This window comes from Podarcis erhardii (assembly GCF_964252035.2).
Source record: "Podarcis erhardii genome assembly, chromosome: 9".
Lineage (NCBI taxonomy): Eukaryota > Metazoa > Chordata > Lepidosauria > Squamata > Lacertidae > Podarcis > Podarcis erhardii.
In genome coordinates, this window is record NC_138512.1 from 45,291,908 (window position 1) to 45,315,586 (window position 23,679).

At 43.6% G+C, this 23,679-nt stretch overlaps 1 protein-coding gene across 1 annotated transcript in view; it reads left to right on the forward strand.

Annotated features, from left to right (window-relative positions):
- Positions 1 to 13,213: 13,213 nt before the first annotated feature.
- ELF2 (E74 like ETS transcription factor 2) overlaps positions 13,214 to 23,679 on the forward strand; it is a 44,690-nt gene continuing 34,224 nt past the window's right edge. The window contains exon 1 of the mRNA XM_081876121.1: positions 13,214 to 13,513. The gene's annotated coding sequence lies outside the window, so the exon portion shown is untranslated. The remainder of the gene's footprint in view (positions 13,514 to 23,679) is intronic.

Consider the following 23,679-nt stretch of genomic DNA (forward strand, 5'->3'; position numbering starts at 1 on the left):
AAAAGGATTTCGCAGACTGAACTTTTATCCCCACTCAGACTTAACTGTAATGGACAGAAATGTCTTTTGCTAATCCCAAACATCAATTAGTTACTATGTATTTTAGACTTTGGCACTTCTACTTTCTTCAGATTATTTGCAGAGTAGGGCTCAATGGCAAATGCAGGCAGAGCGGCTATGCTTTGCAACACAACTGTTGACAGTACAAAGGTCCTGCTATTAGTTTTAAAATACCATTTGTCAGAGCATTCAGTGGGTTTTAGTTTTAGTCATAACTGTGGCATTTTAAATAAACATGTGCCATGGATGTTAAAAGTTAACTAACAATCTACTGAAGATAAATATTACGGCTCTTTGTCATAAGGAAATAAAACTACAGACGTCTTGTACACATGTGCTCCAACTGTCCCATACCAACCCTTCCTTCTCTAATTATTGATATGCCACTTTTGAACTTCACAGTTCCCACATCAATTCTCACAATTAAAAAATGCACAAGACAACCCTCCAAAGTAGGGACCTCCCTTGCTTAACAAATGAGGTATCTCCAGTTGCTACATGCCTCATTTTTGAAGGTGGGGGCACCCAGAGAAGAGGCTCTTCTGCAGATCTTAACAACTGAATAGATACTGAAACCTGTAGATTAAGAGTTACGTTGGAAATATTGAACTGATGCCCATGGGAAATCCACAAGCAGAGTGCAACGACACTGTCCAGATTATGTTGGACTGTGGTGATATTTAGACATACTGGCTGGGGCTGATGGGAGTTGGAATCCCTCAACATCTTGAAGGTAATGGGTTCTCAGGATCCAGCTCCTCAGGCCTCACTGATGCGATCCAAAGGAAAGCAGAGCAATATGTTCGGAACCAGCTTGACTGCAGGAGTTGCCGGAAGGAGGCATACAAGACGTCATCCAACCATATTAGGGATTCCACTCTGGCTTCCTGTAGGGTTTACTCCTTAGCCTTTTTCTTCCCCTGAAGATGTCCCACAAGGTAGCAGAGGTTTTGGATCAGAGTTTTCCTTCTCTTAGATGGGCTACCTTCCCAAGTTGATGAGCCCCATCTGCCCTTCACTTCCCTCACAGCACATGCAGAAACCCTACTTGACCATTGGACCTACTATTGGTCTCCTCCGCTCAATCTGCTGGAACCTGTCTTTGCATGCATAGGAAGTTCCTAATTCACTGAGTGTTTGAGATCCATTGGCTACTCTCACCTGGTTTAACTGGCCAGTCAAAGCCATTTCTTGGGGTGTGGCTACTGTCACATGCTGACAGCTTCTAGGAGACACAGGTGAGAGCTGAGTGCAGGGTAGGGACCAAAGCTGGAGAAACCACCCCAGAAGGAGCATGACATGTCCCTCACCAGAGGTACTACCCCTCCCCTAAAACCCCATACACCCCTACCTGTGAGTAAGCTTAATTTAATTCAGTCACACTTCTAAGTAGACATGGAGGGCTCTGTTGGTGCTGATCTTGAATAACTTTAGACATTGGATGCCACTAGTCACAGCTTTCCACCCCTGGCAACATATGGAAATATTATTCCCTTGAATATGACTTTATTAAAATAATGTAAACTATGCAGAAAGTTCAAATTTGAAAATAGTCTTTTAAATACAAGCAAGACCCTAAATGTCATATTTGACAATGGCAATGCAACAGCTTGTGTGCTTATATGTTAAAATTACTGTGCGTTACTCAGTACCACTGATTTAACATGCACAATTTAAGAGATGAATTAAATTGCAGTGGACTCCAGCTTTTGATCATGCTGGTCCACAGCTCCAGGCAAATTCCAAGTTGTGTTATGCTAGCCATCTGCTATTCTTTTAGCTCCATAGTTTTTAGAAAAGTATCTTCAGAAGTATTTGAATGTGACATTCTGCATTAGAGCGAACAATGTCTTGATGGCTGGGTTAGCTAATAGAATAGTTCATTAAATGAAAGATGAAGTTCATAGAGAACTAAACAAGTCTCATTCACAGAGATTACTTTGTTTTCTTAACACAGTTCAAGAGACTTAGGCAGTGTAAATAGTTCATTGTACATGTTTCTGGGGAACAAGTTCTTCCTCACGTAAATGCAACAACCTATTTCTAACATAAGCATAAAAAATAAATATTTATTATTCCCATGCTGTTCTTCATAAGAATTTTCAATGGCCTGTCCCCCCAAATACCCTTTTCATGCTGGTGGGAGGCAAGTCTGGGTAAGCCACCCAGTGCATGGGAATAACTATGGACTTGGAAATTACTTTTGAGCAAACATTTACAGCAGTATGCTGTAACTGAGTCAGAATGAAAGACATATAACCAAGTTAGTAGCTGGAACATATCTGAGAGTGACTAGGGGTGGTGTGAAAAGAGGACTCTTTCCTTCAGACGTTATTTTGCTGTAGTCTGGCCACTGCATCTAAAACCCTGTTGCAGGGTTGCTCTGCTGAAAAAGTCTGTTTTCTCTTGCAGTTCATTGACCCTCTTCCAACAGTTGCTTGTCTCTCCACCTCCCATTTCATGCTTCAACTGGTTCATGATCCAGACTGATTTGACAGGTCATGAGCCATGGCGCAACTGGAATCTTTAGAACTTGCAAGAAGGCTCAGAGCCCTCTTTTTTACATATTTTTGCTCTATCCCATTATATGAGCAGGGGAGACACTATACAGTCCTACATATTATGTTTATAATGCAATGCAATACTAATAATACATTAATCAAAAGGAAGTCCCACTGAATGCAATGTGGCTTACTCCCCAGTAAGTGTACTTGAGATGCAGCCTGGCATTACAGCCTGGTTAGGCTCCACCACCCATTACAGTGGTGCCCCGCAAGACGAATGCCTCGCAAGACGGAAAACTCGCAAGACGAAAAAGTTTTCCGTTTTGGAGGTGCTTCGCAAAACGAATTTCCTATGGGCTTGCTTCGCAAGACGAAAATGTCTTGCAAGTACCTGTGGGGTTTTTCTTCTTTCCCCCCTTTTTCTAAGCCGCTAAGCCGCTTATCCGCTAAGCCGATAAGCTGCTAAAAGCCGCTAAACCGCTAATAGCGCTAATCCGCTAAGCAGTCAATGGGCTTGCTTCGCAAGACGAAAAAACCACTAGATGAAGAGACTCGCGGAACGGATTCTTTTCATCTTGCGAGGTACCACTGTATTTGCCTCGGCATTTGAGCCCAATGTCAGTGTTGGAATGAGACAATAAGAGAAAGCAGAGGAGGTAGCATAAGAAGAGAAAGACAGTACAAAGAATTAATTTTTTTATGAAGAAAGTAAAGGATGTGTACACACTCCCATTTATTCCATCCAGTGTGCTCCTACTGCTAGTTTTGAAAGTGGTATGCACCCATTAGCCACAATCCACATCTATCCTCTTGTTTCTTATGGAATACTGTGTTTGGATGCCATTTCCCCCAAAACAGCTTTGATCCCAATTGAGATAAGGAACAACCTTGCTGCATTTCAGTACAGTAACATGTACACAAACTGGTTCTACTTCTCAGCCATGGCATTTGTCCTATCATTCTACCCAGATCCTTGTTGCTGTGTGTCCAAGCCCCTGTTCAGTGACTGCATTTTAATAAAAATAAACCAAAAAAAAGGTGAGAGACCATCCCTGTGTTCTATATCTTGCCTAGTTTGGCCTTGAGTAAGCAGTGATTGATTGGCTATAACAGGCTTGAAAAATGGATGCTTGTTCACCATACTACTCTGGATCCAGGGAGAAGAGGAACACAATATGGGCATTTTCCTGTCTTCACTCCCACTATTGATTGGGCTTAACATGGGCCTGCAAAGACTGGAAAGGACCACCACAAATAGTCATTTGGAATTCCTACAAAGGATTGCAAATAAGCAGGAAGGGACCTATGGGCTGATGCTGAACATGCCTCTATTATGACCTCACAACAGTATAGTGGTACCTCAGGTTAAGTACTTAATTCGTTCTGGATCCGTTCTTAACCTGAAACTGTATTTAACCTGAAGCACCACTTTAGCTAATGGGGCCTCCTGCTGCCGCCGGAGCACAATTTCTGTTCTCATCCTGAAGCAAAGTTCTTAACCTGAGGTAATATTTCTGGGTTAGCAGAGTCTGTAACCTGAAGCATATGTAACCTGAGGTACCACTGTAATTACAAATATTTCTTGTGAATAGGATGGCACATTATAATTTACTGGGAAATTATCTTTTCCTCCCTGATACAACTACATGCCTTGTTCCAATATAAGACAGTAAAAGCAGATCTCTCAACAGAGGCAAGATTATTCTGACCAAGTGTTTTCTTGAATGCAGAAAAGATCTCTGCAGTAAGTCCTATTGGCTTTAACATAATTGATTTTTAAGTAAAGGTGCTGAGAATGACAGTTTTTGCTCTGGTTACCTATAACAGAGCCATTTATCAAAACATAGCTGGGCTTTAAAAGGAATATATAATGTTCAGTCTACAAGGAATACACTCTTGGGAAGATTACAGTACCTCCTTTAGGGCACATTCATGGCAATTTACTATTTCCTTTTGCTTTCAAATGTAATATCCTGTAGATAACCTGTTACTAACTCAGAACAGAATAATGCGATCATACTGCAGCTAGCCCACTGTCGTCTTCATCAGTGTTTTGCTGACATATCTCATTCTCCTGGTTTTGAGCATTCTTTATTAGTTTGACAGTGCATGCTGGCCAACACACTTAATGTTATTCCAATGTTGTGTTCGCATCTGTCATGTCATCATTTTTGGAGATGGTCTGAAAGAATTTGTGCTTCAGACCCCTGTTTTGTACAATCCAGTAGTGCATCTGGGATCTTTAAAATGCTATTCATGAATATGAAGGGTGGTTTCCTGATGGACTGGAGGTGCCTCTATGCCTTGGATCTGTGTGGTTGTATCACAAAGCAAAGGTACTGTGATTTCCATGAATAACAGCTTTAAGTAGGCAGTAGAATTTTGTATCCTTGTAATAATCACAAAGATTCATCAGTGAAGAATTTAACAATTCATATATTAAATGAAGCGTTAATTTCTTTTGGAAATCGCTGATAAAAATTCCAGTAGAGGAGTATACCGACCTTGGCACTAGTGGCAAACATGATTTGTGTAGATTACTTCAGTTCAGAACTACGTACTATTGTCAGTTTGCATCAAGTTGTTAACATCCATATAGTTTCACCTTTCGGACGGAGTAAGCCTTTTTTTCATTAACTGCCATTGGGATTATGGCCTTATTCAGGACCATGAACACATTGTTAAGGTTCAGAATGTGCTGAAGAGAGATATCTCGAATCTTATTTTTCCCCCAGAATCTGAACTAGCTTGAAGTAAAGCCTGTACAGTGGTACCTTGGGTTAAGTACTTAATTCGTTCTGTTCTTAACCTGAAACTGTTCTTAACCTGAAGCACCACTTTAGCTAATGGGGCCTCCTGCTGCCGCCGCGTCGCCGGAGCATGATTTCTGTTCTCATCCTGGAGCGAAATTCTTAACCAGACGTACTATTTCTGGGTTAGCGGAGTCTGTAACCTGAAGCCTATGTAACCCGAGGTACCACTGTACAGTCATACCTTGGGTTGAATATGCTTCGAGTTGAGTGCGTTCGAGTTGCGCTCTGTGGCAACCCAGAAGTAACGGAGCGCATTACTTCCGGGTTTCGCCGCTTGCGCATACGCTCAAAATGATGTTACACGCATGCGCAGAAGCGGCGAAAAGTGGCGCGCGCGCGCACAGACGTGCCATCGCTAGTTACATTTGCTTCTAGATGCGAATGGGGCTCCAGAACGGATCCCGTTCGTATCTAGAGGTACCACTGTATTGGCATTAAGAAGGTAGTTTTCTACTAAAGAAACACTCTTTTAAAAACATACACAACTAAAGGAGCGAGATCACTTCAAATTAGGTTGATATATTTACCCAACAGATTGGATTCCACACCTCTGCAAATTCACCCTCCGCTCATTGGTTGAACGGTTGTACTTGGGAAGGGGAAACTTACACAAGGCCTAAGAGCAGAAAGGGCTGTGAAGAGCAAGGAGCATGGGGAGGCAGGAACATACAGACCAGGGAGTGGAGGACAGGAAGGGAGGAAACCAGGCTGTGTGATCTGTAACACATCCTCAAAGAATTGTGGGCACTACAGTGGATTCACAGACTTACAATTCCCAGCAATTCATAGCAAACCATGGTACCCAGAATTCTTTGAGGGAAAGAATGTGCTTCAAATGTACTTCAAAGGTATGCTGTGTGTGTGAAGGTGCAGTCTAGGAACTGAAGGGCTTTATGGTGTTGATGCTGTAGAGCAGTGTTTCCCAACCGGTGTTCCGCGGTACACTAGTGTGCCGCGAGACGTTGCCTGGTGTGCCATGGGAGGGAGGCGGGCGAGTCGGGCGGCGAGAGGCGGGGCGGCGGCAGCGAGCACACGTGGGGCGGCGAGCGAGCTCCCTCCCACATCCCATCGCCGCTCGCTTCGGAGGCCGCCCCGTGCTCCGCGCTGGTGTTGGCCAGCCTTGCGCACCCGGGGGATCTCCCCCCGAGAGCGCAAGGCTTGCGAGCGGCAGCTGGCAGCGCGGAGCACGGGGCGCCCTTCGGCCGGCCGCCCCGTGCTCCGCGCTGGTGTTGGCCAGCCTTGCGCACCCGGGGGATCTCCCCCCGAGAGCGCAAGGCTTGCGAGCGGCAGCTGGCAGCGCGGAGCACGGGGCGCCCTTCGGAGGCCATTCCGTGCTCTGCGCTGGTGTTGGCCAGCCTTGCGCACCCGGGGGATCTCCCCCCCCGTGAGCGCAAGGCTTGCCGGCGGCAGCTGGCAGCGCGGAGCACGGGGCGCCCTTCGGAGGCCGCCCCGTGCTCCGCGCTGGTGTTGGCCAGCCTTGCGCACCCGGGGGATCTCCCCCCGGGAGCGCAAGGCTTGTGGGAGGCAGCTGGCAGCGCGGAGCACGGGGCGCCCTTCGGAGGACGCCCCGTGCTCCGCGCTCGTGTTGGCAAGCCTTGCGCACCCGGGGGGCGCGTGGGGCGCCCTGAAACAGAGGGTTCCCCATGCTGCGGACTGTAGCCTGCCGCCCGATGCGCGGGGCGCCCTGAAGCAGAGCGCCCCTCGCGCCAGGCAGACATGGGCCAGCCCCACAAGCTCGAGGGACAGCGGGGAGGCGCAGCACCGCCATCCCACTGTTCCCCGACCTGGTTTTTTGGGGGGAAATAAAGGAAAATTTTTTTTCCTTTATTTCCCCCCCCAAAAAAAGTAGGTGCGTCCTATGGGACGGAGCGTCCTATGGGACGAAAAATACGGTACTTACTATTTCATAATAAAGTAATTATAAAATACTTTCTTTGTCTTTATTTGATTCCTATTAAAGAGAGTTACTTTATATATAGTCAATATAGGCACAGAGTTAATTTTTTAAACATTTTCTAATGGTGGTGTGCCTCGAGATTTTTTTCATGAAACAAGTGTGCCTTTGCCCAAAAAAGGTTGGGAAACACTGCTGTAGAGCACTCAAAAGAGTCAAAATTTCCATTTCTGGTTTCTAGTTATATGGTTTTTTATACCTCTTTCCCCCTATAACACAGCATACACATTTCTTCCTACTTGCTTTATTTATTCCCTTAGTTTTCTGTCTCACTCACTTTTCTTCTGTATGGGACCTAAGGTGACATTCATGTGGTTCCCAGGAAATCTCCCATCCAAACACTGACTAGATCCAGATCTGCTTCATTTCAGCAAGGTAGTAGCCTCAGATGCCTTCAGAGTTCAACCTTGGGACCCAGTACAGACGTTTCTGAAGCATTCTGTTGCAATGTTTAAGACGATTGACCAAGTGCACTATTTTTTAATAATTTATATACCACTTATGTGTCAAAATGGCTTCTTCAGCGGTTTACAACTGTAAAATTATTACATAATTAAAACACAAATCCACTGGGCATTAAAACATTCTTAATTAAAACATATAATAAAACAATAAATAAAAAAGCATACCATTAAAATAAAAGCAGAAGCTTACCTCAGGGGAATGCTTACTTAAACAGGAGTAACTTCAGAAGCTGGAAGAATGGCAACCATGATGGGGCTTTTCCTATTTCAGCAGGGGGGACATTCCAAACCAGTAAAGGAGCATATACAGCTGCCTTATACTGAATCAGCTCAGCCAGGATTCTCTTCCAGTCTTTTCTGGGAGTGCCAAGGATTGAAGCAGAGACCTTCTGCATGCAGGCAGATATTCTACCACGGAGCTACATCCCTTGCCACCAGAAAAAAAGCCTCCCTCTGTATTATCGCAAACCAATAATCTGAACTGGATTCTGTTAGCTGATCATTGTGCCTTTTATCTGGAGTTTTGCATGCAAGTAGCAGAAACTTAAAATTGGCTTGGTGACTAACTGGAAGCCAGTTGCTTTGAGTGTAGTGACATGTGTCAAACAGAAGAGGGCACTAAGTCAAAATCTGTAAGGTCGCTGGAAGCTCTTGAACTAAAACAAACAAACATACAACTAGCAACAGATCTAACATTAAAGAACAACATATACGGGATCACTTAATGTACTTTTCTTTCAATGGAAAATAGTGGCTTTATTAAATATATTTTAAAGGAAGCACAGTTCTTCCGAACAGTGAACTGGAATGATTTGCAGCGTAACTGGTTGGTCATAATTTTGTTCTGTTTTATTGGGCAAGAGTCCAAACGGGGGCAACTTTACCTTCAAAAACCCATTTATGATTCAGATAATAATCCAACACCTGGATAAGAAGTGTTCTGATGTTCCCCCAGGCACAAATCACCACAGTTGTAAACTTTTCCACTCATTGTTCGAAACTCCCATTATTCTTTGCACATTTTGTGACAAGGAATTTCATTAGCGCGAGCAGTTTCTGAGCTCTGGGTGCAGTAATGCGCCTAAGATTTCAAATTAAAACTGCAGCGTGGAAGGAAAGAAGGATCTTTTTCTGCCTCCCCACTTCCAGCTACTCTCTGAAGACTCGAGAAGAGAGCCTCTTAAGAATATTAGGGGGGAAGGCAGGGGAAAGACTAGACCATGTGAAAAATGAACATAACATTTTAGCTGAAGTTCATTCATTTTCAGCTTTGTATTCTTTCTATAAAAAAATCATGCCTAGACATTCTGTTGTTGTGCCATAACCTAGGTTTAAGGTGCCATTTAGCTCCTAGCTTTCATATCTCAGTTTCTAATGCTGTTTCCACTTGTCATAGATATAAAAAGTGTTTGTTTAACGAGATTAAACCTCATATGCCTTGTGAAGTGTTGAATTCCTATAGTTTACAAATAAGGGAAAATCTTTGTAGAACTGTTATGATGAACAGCTGATTATTCCTTGGTGCTTAGATCATTTTGTTCATAGACAAGTTCTGCATATTTAAAACAAACTCATAACCCACATCACAACATGTATTGTTTGTGGAAGGCCATATCCAGATATCTCCTTGTACTCCAGCTCCCATCTGCCCTAGTTAGCATGACCAATAGTTAGCGATGATGGGAATTAGAGTCCACGATAATCTGGACAGCCACAGATTCTCCATCCCTATCCTAACATACATACCCCATGAAACACAGCTCAGCTCTTCCTTGTTCAGTTTTCTTTTCCTTCACCTTAAACAAATAAGGCTAAAAACTAACAAAAGGTTGCATGTTTCCAATTAAATGAAAGACACTTTATATAGCAGCATCACATAACTATGCAGCTCTTTCCCTGCCAATTCCTCCTGAGAATTGCCAAAGTAATCTGAATTAGGAAGTTTTAGGATTACCTGTACATCAACAATGAATCTCATACTGAAGAATGAGGGAAAACAGGGATAACATGATGAAAAGAAGTGAATCTCTCCCCCTCTGAGGATAGACTGGAAGCAAAACAGAAAAGGGTTCCTGTCTCTTTTAATAGCTGTACAGTACAGACAAGGGACTGCAGCTAGTGTAGCTTTTCGACCTTGCAAGACAAGTTGCCTTTGCCAAAATTTTCTATGAACTCTGCACAACCATTAAAGGCACAAGAGCCTTCTTTTGGAAGTGATCACCCTGGCAATAATTCCCACCAGGTTAGTAACTGATACACAGAACATCTGTAACCCTCAGCTTGTCATCTGGACTCTGGCAAGCAAAGAGGTGTGTTGATGACATGACAGAGAAAGTCAGGTGCGGAAAATGTAACAAAGGGCCTTTGATTTCACGCCTGAGGCTGGGATCTAGGAGGTCTTGCATAATCAGAGTCAACCAGACTGAGAGAAGTCTACTAGATAACTATGTGATGATCAGGATGTTGTCTGTCTAAAATCAACTATATCTCCAGTTCCAGCAAATAATGCTTTTCCTGCTATAAAGATACCGTAAGTACCATTGTCTGCAAATCAACCTGCTGTAAGAAGCATAGGAGAGAGGTAGTGGGGGGGGGGGAAATGACTGTCTTGAGTTTAGGTACTATTTCGGGGGGGGGGATGGAAACAGTAATCCCAACTGCAATGGGAACTTAATTATTTACTAAATATATATCCCATCTTTCCTCCAAGGAGTTGAAGGCAGTGTGTTATAATCATCATTATTATTTCTAGTATTTATGAACTGCTCCCCATAAAACACCTCAAAGCAATTTAATAATGAAAACATCAATAATGAAAGCGAATTAAAAACAAGTCCAACACAAATACAGACTGGGAAAGAAATCTCTACTTAAAGGTCTCACTAGAAAAGAAAGGCCTTTAACAGGGTAACAGATATTATCAAACAGATAACAGAGATGGCAGCTGTTTGATATGTAGCAGGAATGGCATAGTTTGGCCCATTTGTTTTATCTTCACAACAATTTTGTGAGGTGCTGTAGGCTGAGAGATAGTTTTTACATAAAGTGAGGTCTCCCTGGTCCTAGTTCAACACACTATACAGCCTTTCTCATCTTTAGGTGCCCAGATGTTGTTGGACTACAACGTCCATCGTGCCTGGCTATCAGGACCAGGTAAGGGATGATGGGTCTTGTAGTCCAACAACATCTGGGGACACAAGGTTCAGAAAGGCTGCGTCTAACAACTACATCAAACCTCCTACGAGACTATTTAAAAAGGATTTTGCACACAGAGATGACACTCAAATCTCTGAAAGGTTCCAATTCTCTGCAGATTTCCTGGTTTAAGGTCAATGTCCTTGACACCTTATCAGCTGGCCTAATCCTTAAACAAAGAGACTGATGAAATATTGTTCTGTAGATAGGATGTGGGTAGATCAGAAAGCAGATGGCAAGGGCACAGGAAGAAACTGAACTCGTAGTCAGAGCTTCAAGGTCATCGCCCTGTAACAGCACCTGAACATATAAACGCCTTTCAAGGTGCCTAGGCACTAAGCAAGGCTGCAACTTGCAGTGCGGCATCTGGGATCTGAATCTTGTAATGCGATACAATCTGGAGAGAGGGCTCCTGCCCCTTTAAGCGCTTTAAAGACAGGGCTCCTGCCCCTTTAACAGCTGTGCAGAAGAGGGGATTTCAGCAGATTTAGCTTGAGTAACAAACTTCATCAACTGAAGCTTCCTCTTCTGTATAACTATGGAATGTGCAAGAGTCCCATCCTCTTTCACTTGGCCACCCAATCTCTCAGTCACAATGGGCCACTCATCATTTTTCAAACAAGCTTCTTTTTATAGATGAATAAAAATACTTTTACTGATGTGTGATCTTCTTATGTGCCACTGAGTTCAACAAGACTTATTTTCTGATACACCCCCTTACTTAGGAGTATGCCTCTTTTTAAATTCCTGAATAGGCAGGTGTAGAATTGTATGAGACAGTCCTCAGTAGACAATGGAAATGGTTACCACATAGGGCTGACTGCAATTCAAACCCCAATTGGGGAATTGTGGGACTTTAAAGTGTGTCAGGACATCCGCAATATACAGCTCATGCCAGCTGGGACAGGCAAATCACCAGGCTTGATGCCATCAGGAGATGATAGTGGAGCTAGTTTGGGATCCAGGGCTGTCTCAGCCCTTCCCTGCCCACCCCCTCCCATTTGGGGGCTTTCTGCAGGCTGATGCCAGCGAGGATTTGACATCATTCCACAGGTGGATGGCCAACACAGTTGGGAGTAGGTCCTCTGCTTAATGGATGACTAGCATATTGACCTCAAACAGATGAAGCACTTACTATTAAAACGAAGGGAAAGTAGCAACAGTTAAATGCCTCTAGTACCTGCCCAAAGTCCAAATTCTCTACACAGCTGTGCAGCCAAAGCCTATTCATGTTTATACAGAAATGTGTTCTGCTGGGACCAATGGTGCTACTTCCAAGTAACAGCATATAACCAGAGCCTTTTTTTACCCTGAGGGTGGGTAAAGCATGGTCTTGTGGGTAACTTTCTGGGAATCAGATGCCTACTTATGGGTAGGGCCAGAGACAAGAGATGCTGGAGCCAACATATGCGACTCTTACATTTGAACAGTAGGTCTCACAGCCCAGCCCAGCCATGTAAAAGGCAGATATTTCTATACGCCCATTACAACTTAAGGACACATTCCATCCAAGCAAAAGCACTCAAGGAGGGCAGGGATCAAGCTCTGAGGGTGGGGTGCTTCCTGCAGAAAGTCTCCAGAACTAGACAAATATAAAGTCCTGGAGGACCGCATCCAGACCCTAGGCCTGAGGTTTCCCATGGATTTCAGCTATGCAGTAGGATCCTAAACCTGCCCACTCAGACCTAAGTCCCATACAAGTTTAATGAGACGTATTGGTTATTGTTATTTTGTGTTCTCATTGCAGTAAACCGCCCTGGTATCTTTGGATGAAAGGCGGTATATAAATTCAATAAATAATAATCCCAAGCATGCGTGCGCTAAATCCCACCCCCTGCAAACAAACGGGTTCCTCAGAGCTATCTTCTCCCTTAAGGCTGCCTTGTGGGTGGGGGGCAGTTAGGGCAATTTTAGACGGGGCACACAGGGGGCCACCCTAGATGGAACCTGCATTTCCTCAGGATGCAGCAAGCTAGTCAGTCAGTCAGTTTGTGCGAGACAGAGAGAAGGATCATAAAAGCCTACCAAGCCGGGCCAGTTTGCTGCTGCTGCTGCTGGGCAAAAAGAACAACAGTGCATTCAGGAGCGGCGGTCGCCGCCAGCCAGGCCACGGGGCTCCCCTCGCGCCCACGCCCCTTCGGCGGAGGCGCCTCAGGTGCGCGAGCATGTGCAGAAGGGGAGGCGGAGGGCCGCCGGGGAGGAGGAGGAGGGCGGGCAGCCGAGGCTGTCTCTCTCGGGCGCAGATCCCGCCCTCCGTCCCTCCTCCCGCTCCTCGTGTCTCCTCCCCCGGCGTTGGGCGGCTGCTGCTGCTGCTGCTGCTGCTGCTTCGGGCGAGCTGCCCTCCCTCTCCGTCTCTCCCTCTCTCCCTCCGCCTCCTCGCGAGCTGGTTTTCTCCTGGCTGTTGCTGCCGCCGCCGCCGCTGCTGCTGCTGCTGCTGCCGGCTGTTTTCCTCCCGCCGCTGTTTCGGCCTGAGAGAGGGGAGAGCGGCGGCGACGTGACGTTTCCCTTTGACACATAAACAAGGTAAGGCGGGAGGGAAGCACTGGCTGCGGGGGGGGGGGGGGAAAGGCGGCGGTAGGAAAGCGAAGGGCTGAGTCCCGGGGGTCACTCGGCTCTTCCTCGGCCCCCGACGCGCTCCTATCCGTCGGAGGCGACGTTGCGGAGCTCTTTCGGCCCGCGGAGAAATGGCAGCGGGAGCTCCGGGGCTGAAACCCGGCCTCGGTGGCGGCTGAGGGGCACAGACCCCTCGCTTCGCCCGCCCCGCTTGAGGAGCGGATGGGCCCGTAGATGGGAAGTCGAGGGACGGAGGTCTCTCTCGGCCCCCCCGCGCCCCATCATTAGGGTCGACCTCACCGGGAAGACCGGAGTTTTTTGGGTTGGGGGGGGGAGGGGAGATAATTGGTCTCTTGTCCTCGCCCCCGTGTCCTTCCCCCTCTTCACGTTTGTGACCTGGAAGCACGAACAGCGCCAGGCGGGCAGAGGGGCGCCGGGCGCAGGCTGGAAAATCCCCGAAGGGACCCCCTTCAGTTGCGTGGGGCGGGGGGAGGGGGAGACCCTGCTCTTGTCAGTGCCATCCCTCCATCGGCTTATATAAGTATGTGTGTGTAAATGGAAGTCTTCCCGGGTCAGGGGAGGGAGGCTGGGCATAGACTGGCCCTGGAAAGTCCCCTCGGAGTCCTTGCGGGACCCCTCCCTTTCCTCGCCGAGCGATTGTGCAATTGTGTATGCTGCGTGCAAGTGGAGGGGAATGGCAACGGGGAAAGGAAATCCTCTGAGGGATGTGCGATTAAACCAAGGGAAAGCTGGTCTGTCAGGTTTTTGTTTTTTTGGGTCTGTCTGGGGCTGGAGTGCAGAAACAGTGTCGTCTTCTCTCCCCTCAACCCCCCCCCCCAATACAGTAATCCATTTGAATATTTGCGGGATACATGAGTCGTGGTGGTGCTGGGGGGAGACATCGGAAGGAATTGCCTACAAAGCTCAAAAGGGTATCTGAAAAACACTGTACAGTACTAGAAAGTCGTCCCCTCCCCACCCCCACCTCCCCCCACCCCCCGCCATCCGTGCTGGCTCGGCTTTGTTGATGGTTCTAGGAAGGGAGGGGATGTGTGGGGTAAGCGAGGCCATCGCCGCCGCCGCTGCCTGGCAGGGAGGCAGCTCCATCCGCGCGCCCCCTGTCAGTTGGGATGGCTCTGCTGGCCTCTCCGCCCCACCCCCCGCAAGCCTTTACTTTCAGTTTCTGGTGTCGAGGTTGCCTCCCTTTGCCGGATAAGACTTGCATATGCACATCCTTGGTGGAGCGTCGGTTAAGGCTGCTTCTGTTATCAGAGCGCTTTCCTTCGTGGCTGTGAAAGATAGATTGCCCCCCCCCCCGTTAAACAAAACAAAAACAACCTTGTACCCGCGTGGCTTACAAATATTTTCCACGTCTACGAAGAACGGATGTGGAGCACTGGCCTCTGCACGTGACAGTATTTTAAGGGAGGAGCTGTTGTAAATATGTCCTGACATGTTCTCTTAGCTGTTTGATAGAGGTTCTTTATTAGTCGAGTAGTTCGATGAAGCGATGGCTTGCCATTGTTGTTGTTGGTGGTGGTCATGGGACCTGAGAGGGAAATCTCACTTCTTCTAAACGACCTAGTACTACTGGTAACTAAAAGGAACCGGTAGTCCTTAGTTTCTGGAAGGAGGTGGGAGATTTGCACCTCATATGGTTGCAACTCTTTTCAGCTGTCATTATTTTGTGGGAGTTTCGTGGAAGTACTTGCTCATATCCACATGTTGCTGAAGTAAATTGTAAAGGATTGAGACGAAGAAATCATAATGAAAGTGGACCTCCTTATTGTACATTTAAATTATATTTTAAAGGATTGAAAGAATTTTTTTGAAATAGATGTAAGATGACAAGAGACTTGAATTTCAAAGTAATTATTAGTAGTTTAGCATGCAGGCTGTGCAAGAGATGTACAGTATCAGCTATAGCATATAGACATACAAATAGTCTTAAATTTCATGACAGTTGTAATTGGGGTGTTGACAATAGAGATCAATGACATTGATCTCTATTTTAATTTTTCAAGTGCTACTGGAATATTTGGATGGAAGAAAATGCATCTGTGACTTAAGGATATTCTGCAAAATCATGTGTCAGCATGTGTATAAAATTGTATTGCTGAGGCTGATTTATCAAGCAATTAGAGCAATTTTAAAAGAAACTTTAAGTCCAATTTTCTTGTCTTTGTTCATGTGATTCACTTGTTTGCATCTTTTTCTGTTGCTCTTGTGTTTGTATCAGTATATGCTGTTTTTTAAAAAAAGATATTATTATTAGTTAAAACAAACCATTATGCACATTATCTGTATACCTTGAGCAGAAATGAACCATAAATTGAGTGTTTGATCCAGACTTACACTTGGGTCCCAACAAAAGCATTTAGTCATGGTATAATTCTTATTGAAATCAATGGAACTTGAATGCAGCCCAGCTTTGGTACAGGAGTGGGACCCTTCTGTCTGGGAGAGCCATCTCTCTCCAGTCCTTGGGACTCTCCCTAGGTCATGCCTCTGACTGGCCCTGCTATTCAACCTCCCCAATTGCTTTACTTGATTGGAATGTGTCCTTGAACTGCAAGGAAGCTTACTTGTTTAGACGGGGTTGGAGAGAAAAGTTCATAGAAACCACTGACTTTTGTGCAGCTTGAATGCAGCTTAGTGTAAGGGTTGCATCTGTTATGCTACCCATTCCCCACCCCCACCCATGCAAGTTTGCTTCCGTAGCCCCACTCTTGCTTCCGTAGATACCAGCTAAAATGATAACTTTTTCATCCCAACCACAACTGGTAGTAGGTGTGTGCATGTACATATGATGACCTTTAACAGAGAGTAGGACAAGAGTTCTGTCTTTCTTCTGCTTCCTGATCTCTGTGGCTTTTGATACCATTGGCCATGGTTACCCTGCTAGACTGGCTCTGTGGCATGGGAACTGGGGGGTGGGGAGGTTGGCGGCGACACTGTATTACAGTGATTCTGGTCCAACCTTCGGGACAACGTACTGGGAGAGTGCTTTTCAATCACTTGAAAGTTACACTATGAGGTGCCACAGGACACTATTCTGTCTCCAGCACTGCTTAATGTCTGCATGAACCTGCTGCAAGTAGTCTTTGGAGTTTTTGGCCAAGGTACCATCGGTATGTTGATAATACTAATCTCTGTTTCTCTATAACACCTGAATCAAGAAAGGCTGTGTGGGCCCTGGACTGGTGCCTGGATGCAGTGGTGGGAAGGATGAGGGGAAATAAATAGAGCTTGAATCCTAGCAAGGCAGAGGTATTGGTTGAGTGGCTCCTGTGGCTGAGAAATTGGACACTTGACTGCCCTTGACAGGGTTGCACTCCTCCCGAGGGAGCAGATACGGTTTGGGGGTGTTTCTGGATCCAGTTTTGTCACTGGAGGCATAGGTAGCCTCCGTGGTTAGAAACACCCTTTACCAGTTGCAACTGGTGCAACTGGACTCTGGGAGAGCTTGACCACAGTAGTTGGATTGGATTGGATTGGATTGGATTACTACAATGCAGGCTATTGGAGCTTCCCTTGTGCTTGATCTGCAGTTAGTGCAAAGTGCTACAGCATTGTTGTGGACAGGAGTGAGACTCTGACAGCATATAAATCTGTGCTGGTTACCTGTTGCTAAGTTCAAGGTGTTACTATTAGGATTGCCTTACTCTGTATATGCTCTATATATGCTCACTGAACCACTATGATATGCAGAACTGACAATGTTAAAGGTGCCATGCAATACCTGTTCCACACTTGGATATTTTAGTGTGGCCGCACCTACATTTGGAACTCTTTGCTTATGGACATCAGGTGCCTTTGTTATACTCTTTTTGGCACCTGCTTAAAACATATTTGTTTAGGGAAGCTTAATCAGACATGTGGAAATTATACACATTTTATCTATTTAGCCATTGTTTATTTTAATTCATCTTTTGAATGTTTTATATACTTGTTTGTAACTTTTTTTTGCAAACAATTTTAATGTTTTTTTGTGAAGCTCTTGGAGGGTTTTTTTAAAATAAAAAAATCAAGCAGTGTGTCTATAGATACAGTACTGTACAATTTTCTGAATATTAAAGTAATCATCAGACAGTGTCTGACATTGAAATGCAATTCTCCTTGTCTTATATCCATACAGTTTTGCAATTGTCTTGAAATCCATCTTTATTACATTGGTATATCATTGTGGCAGTATTCTTTAGTCTTAGCATACCCAAGACCGACCTTTAATCCCAACCTGTAATATGAGACCCAGTTTACATTATTTATTGCATATGTCTTTCTTTTTCTCTAGGATGATCAGGTGCAAATGAGAATAGCAGGGCTCCTGCAACTTTAACAGCTGTGTAGAAGGGGGAGATTTCAGCAGATGTAACTTGCAGGGATGAGAGATGCTGCACTGCTGAAATTATCTCTGCTCTGCAGCTGTTGGTGGTACAGGAGTCTGATAACTCTTATATTTGTTAAAAACTAATCAACAACAAAAAGGCAACAGTACAGGTGCCACTGGTACAAGCTGCCTTTGATTCCCGAACCACCAATCATCTGTAGGAATGAAAACAATAGCTATTAATTTGAATACCCTGCATTTAGAAATAAAAAACAGAAGACTGCAGTGGGCCTTAATTTTTTTATATAAAACCAAATCCAAATATCTATAGTCAACAGGCAGTACACACACGCTCTCTCTTTCTCTCTGTGTGTCTTTAAAGTTTCTGTGTGGTTAAGTTTGACCGTGTACGTGCAGGGTACATGCTGCTTTCAAGTTTTTACCAAAGATAAGGTACCGGTATATAGCTAATAATGATTTGACTTAACAAAAGAGCTAAAGTTCCACTGTCTTCAAAAAACAAGCTACTGTACTTAACTGTCTTTTGGGGAAAATGAATCTAAAGCAAGGGGAGGCAATTTTATTTCTATGGGTTTTATATAAACCTCAATTTCATTTTCTTTGCTTTTTTGCATGATAATTGTAGCGAATTTGTCAGCAGGTCATTCTTTGGGAGAAGTCATAATGATGGGTATATAGACTATGGACTTAATTTTAATTTACTCTTTGTTATTTCATTTACATTTTCTTTGTCAGAGATGTGAAATTTCTGGAGATTTTGAATGAGTGAACAACTTTGTTATTTTTTTGTAGAAAAAAAATTATATGTGGTAGTATCAAACCCTCTGTTTCTTATCTCAAGGATATGAAATTCATTGTTCATAATGTATATAGTAGTTGCCATGTAAAATACTACTTTGAAATACCTGGTTTGTTGTATTTAAGGAGTAAAGTATACTTTTTTGGTGGTACAGTGCAATCCACTTTAGCCCCTTTAAATCCCAGTGGTTTCAAAGGGATATAAAATTCTTTAAATTTTGCATGTATAAAACGTTTGTTTTATCTGAACACTTAGTTACAAAGATACCCAGTGTTTGAAATAGACCTGCACAAGGATGCCTCCTAACAGTCCCAAGCCTATGTATATTTATTCAGCAACAAGCCCTGCTTGGCCTGTAATCTCTGCACATTTACATGAGAGTAAGTCCTGTTGAGCATGGTGGTAGCAAATAGACACACTCATTACTGTGGTAAACAAAAAGGAAGGTCACATTCTTTTTGGCTCAGGACTGTTGAGCAGAAATGAAAAAACCCCTCTTTTTTCCAAAGAGAAAAACAAAAATGGAACATCCACATAATGCATTTATGTAAATACATTATTCCCCACCCCCTACAGCTATGTACCTTCCAAGCTGGTATAACATGCATCTGATGAAGTGGACTTTAATCCACACGTTTGTTAGTCTTTAGGGTACCACAAGACTCTTTGAAATTTTACTCTAAATCATCAGTAATGATGAAAAAATGGCTCTCCTACAGAAGCTCATGTCTTCTTTATTCTTTTGCTTTAGCACAGTAACAAAGCTACCCCTCTGAAAATAGCTATACTTTCATTCTGAAAGAAAAAAATATTTGAGTGTTCTTTGTCCTCACTGCCTCACACAGTTGGACCATAAGGAAAAATGTGTGTTCTAATTTTTCTCATCCCTGTCTTGTTTTTAGTATCTTCCTCTACCAATGCAGATGAAAAGTTAAACCTAAAATATTATGCATATATTGATAGCAACACATTGTCATGATTGGTTCTGGTGATTACTGTCTTCCTGTGTAAAACAGGCTTCCACATCTTCAGATTGATGGGGGACTTATGGAGATGGTCCACCATTGGAGACTGATCCACTTGGGTCAACTTGGCCGTTTGGTTTAGTGAGGAGTAGTGTAAAATTAAACTTCCTGAGCAGTGCTGTTGAAAGACTGGCTGAATCTGATGAAGCATGCAGTGGAGTCTGTTAGCAGGCCCATGAGTTGAGTGATGTCAGCAATGAAACCTTCCTTTTTGGCCACAATTATATCCCCTGAATCACATCCAGTGGGTTTCTTCTGGTTAGTGAAGGGTCTTCTATGCCAATAAATGTTCTCTACCAAAAGGTGAGCCAGTGATTATCTCTGTCCTTTCTTAGTTCTATGCTGTGACTTGAACACAACAATTCTGTTAAGGGTACTGGTTGCCTGATACTGTGAAGGCCACCCCACATACCTTGACTCTCATGGATATTAAAGTCAGTTAGGAACAACCAATAGATTGTGTAATGTCTCCCTAGAGAGCAGGATAGTGATCTATTAGTCCTTAAGAAGGTAGTGGTTTGTCACTTTCTCAAGAAGTCATCATTATTTGTATTTGGTTTTTCTGCAGGTTTGTGTCTCAAGCAGTACAGTTTAACTGTTTATTTTTATTATGAATAATGTCTAGATCAGTGGTTCCCAAATAGCTAAGTACTGTGGATGCCCTGCTTTTAAAAAGCCAAGCCATGGACCCCATATTTTTTGAAAATTTTGAAATTTCTATGGTAGTTTTTGTTATATAAATGGTGCCACAGATCCCCTAGGTGGGTTACATGGACCACCAATTTGGAACCACTGGCCTAGATAATTTAATTTACAAGGCATCTCATAAACACAGGAAGTAAAATAATAAATATATAAATATGCAGTGATGATTTAACTACCTTTAGACGTGTCTGCATCTAGCTTCCCTTTTCCTGGAGAAGCGCTGGGAGTATGTGATTGCAGTAGGAGAGTATCTTCATCTTGAGGCAATGCAGGAGTGTTGATAGTAGTCAAATGATCAGCAGCTTTTGGTGTTGCAGATGCTGCTAATTATGCTGTTTTGCAATGGCTTCAGTTCTTAAATGGGGTAATGAGTCTTTTTCTCCAGTGGTTCAAATCTTTTGTGTCTGTTAAATGCAGAATGTGGTTACTAGGGATGCTACCTCAGCCCTCTAGACATTTTGTTGCTCAGTCCCAAGTGGGTTGGTGTTGGTTCTGATTTTGTTTGACATCCATATGAAACTATTGGGTGAGATAATTTCCAGTGTTGGAATGATGCACCATCAACAGGCTGACATCTAACACTATTTTAGTCACTGAACACCTAGGTGTTTTTATGTTCAGAAGCAGTGCATAGTGGGTCAGGTGGAGGAGGGTACATAGTATGAAATTTAAACCAGATAACTCAGAGGTGGCGATAGTGATAGTATGTCTTTGGAGGGAGTAGCTTTTCCTGTGATGACTTCCGGTTGTAATTTTTCCATGGGAACAGCCTTGGAGTCTGGCAGGAGTTTTTGATCTGTGCCTAGTTTTTATATGCAGGCAATTCCTTATTTGTGCACATTCAGTATTTGTGTGACTGCAGACATGTGTGTCATTTTCTGCACAGCAAGGGCGCTTGTGTGCGTCCCACTGATGTGCATGGTGCCTCTAAACACAACCCATGCATAAACGGAAAGTTGCCTGTATTTCCAAGCAAACGTTAATATTACTTTTACTCTATTTCCCCTATAAAGTGCTTGATTTCTTAGTGGAATTTAATGGCTTATGCGAACTGAAGCTTATGTGAGTTACAAAAAGGGATTTAGCCTTCAAATGCTAATTACACTTACTGAGAGAACAGTTGTGTCTGACCTTGAGGGACTCACCTTGGGCTTTGCATCACTTGGGGCAACCAGAAGCCATAAAAGGCATCTGATTTGTATCTCTTCTGCTTCAACAGATCTTGTGTAGTGTAAACAGTACGGAGCTTGATAACTTCAGTTCTTTTCCCTTGGAGGGTATTGCTCAGGAAAGGGGGAGAGGAAAACATCTTGTCTTGTATGATATATTGACAAAATTTGATCGCTCAGTCACACTTCAGAAGAATCCAGGATATGGGTTAATAACCACTCTGAGTCCCAGCTGCAGGGATCATTCCTTGCTAAGACTCAGACTAACTGTAGAGGAAGAAAAAGGAACACCACATGCTTTTCCAGCAGTATGTGAAGTTGTCTCTCAGGCTAAGGAATCCAATAGGCTCTTGTATTCAAATCTTTACCTGCCTACTGATAGTCTGATCGTATTCAAGTATACTAAAAAAAAAGTCAGTCTGAGTTCAATGGGGCTTACTCTGTGCATATCACATGCTAAGATTCCAGCATAGAAGCCACCTTCTCCAAGTTTCTTTCTGAGTAGTGTTTGGAAGCACATGTTTTTAAAATTGCTATTTCCTCTTTAGGAGCAGATTTTGCACAAATAAAGTGTAGCCATAACTATCTCCTCAGCTAATTATCCATGCAAACTATTAAGCAGTCCATTAAAAATTAAGCATGCCTTCAAAGAATCATCCTTTGTTGCTTCAGTCTTTCTGGCCTTACAACTCCAGTCAGGCTGTAGATAACTAGAGCTTCATTAAGATGTGACCCCAAAATTTTGGGTCCCCTCCAAACTGATGCCAAAGTTTTGTGCTAGTTTTGTGCTGCCAATCCTACATTTTGTGCTGCCCCCAAACTGAGTAATTGACACTCAAACTGGGGCCAAAAGTATACCTCAAAATACATTACTGTATGTTCACATTAGCAGCTTAGAACACAGTGAGGTAATTTCCCTCACACTACATTTCAGGCCACATTTGCATGGTGGTGGTGGTGACATCAGAGATGGGGCAGATATGTTTTCACCCAACATGGATGATGTTTTGGGTTCCCTAGCTGTTGCAACTCTCTCAGAACTCACATTAAGCTGTCACCTGTGCATGTGTGACAGCTGCTAGCATAGCTGTCAACTTTTCCCTTTTCTTGTGAGGAATCCTATTCGGAATAAGGGAATTTCCCTTTAAAAAAGGGAAACGTTGATAGCTATGGCTGCTAGAGTATTTCACATTACTGCTTGCTTCTCATTCAGTTTTCTAGCTGGATTAAAGCTGGTTTGAGATAAAACATATCAAACAACATTATTTGTTAATAAACTACAGGATTGATCTAAATTGTGGCGAATGTGTGAATGCAGCTTCAAAAACTAGCAGTTTGAATGCACTGTATTATAACATATACTATCAGATTTATGTTATTTTAGTTGTTTCTCTTTCAAAGTAACGGAAAGCGACTTACATTAAAAGATGCATGTGGAAAAAACAGTAATGTGAACATGTGCTAGCTGTAAGCATCTCTCTCTTGACTTCAAACATACTTCCCACCGAATAGGTCATCTTTAGGCACCTGAATAAGAAGATATGTACCCAAATGGCAAAACTGTTGAGAACAAATTCTCTGCTGGGTTTTTTGTGTGTGGCATTTTGTCAACTTCTGTTGCTGAGATGGCAAGTAATCTGGTTTTTTGATGTATCCCCTGTGCTTGTTGCTGGTTTGGAAATTTGATCTATTTTAAAGTAGTATGTATTTTTCAAGAGTGAGAAAGCTATTGGAATATCAGGAAATGTGTGAATTTTATCTCTCTTTTTTTCCTTCCATCTTACTATGTTTTTAGTAGAGGGAAAAATTGTGTTATTATTTATTTATAAAAATATTTATATACTGGAGTATTGTAAAAATATATCACAGCAGTTTACAACAATATAAAAACAAAATCGAACATTAACATCATAAAAAGTTAAAAGCAAATTAAAAGCAAAAAGAAATAAACAACAAGCATCAGTAGACCATTTTTGGGGATGTGCTGTACCCTTAATTGCCTGACTAGGCTATTCCTGGCAAAATAGAAAAGTTTTCAGCAGGTGTTTAAAAGTTGGCATAGAAGGTACCTGCTGATGTGAACAAAG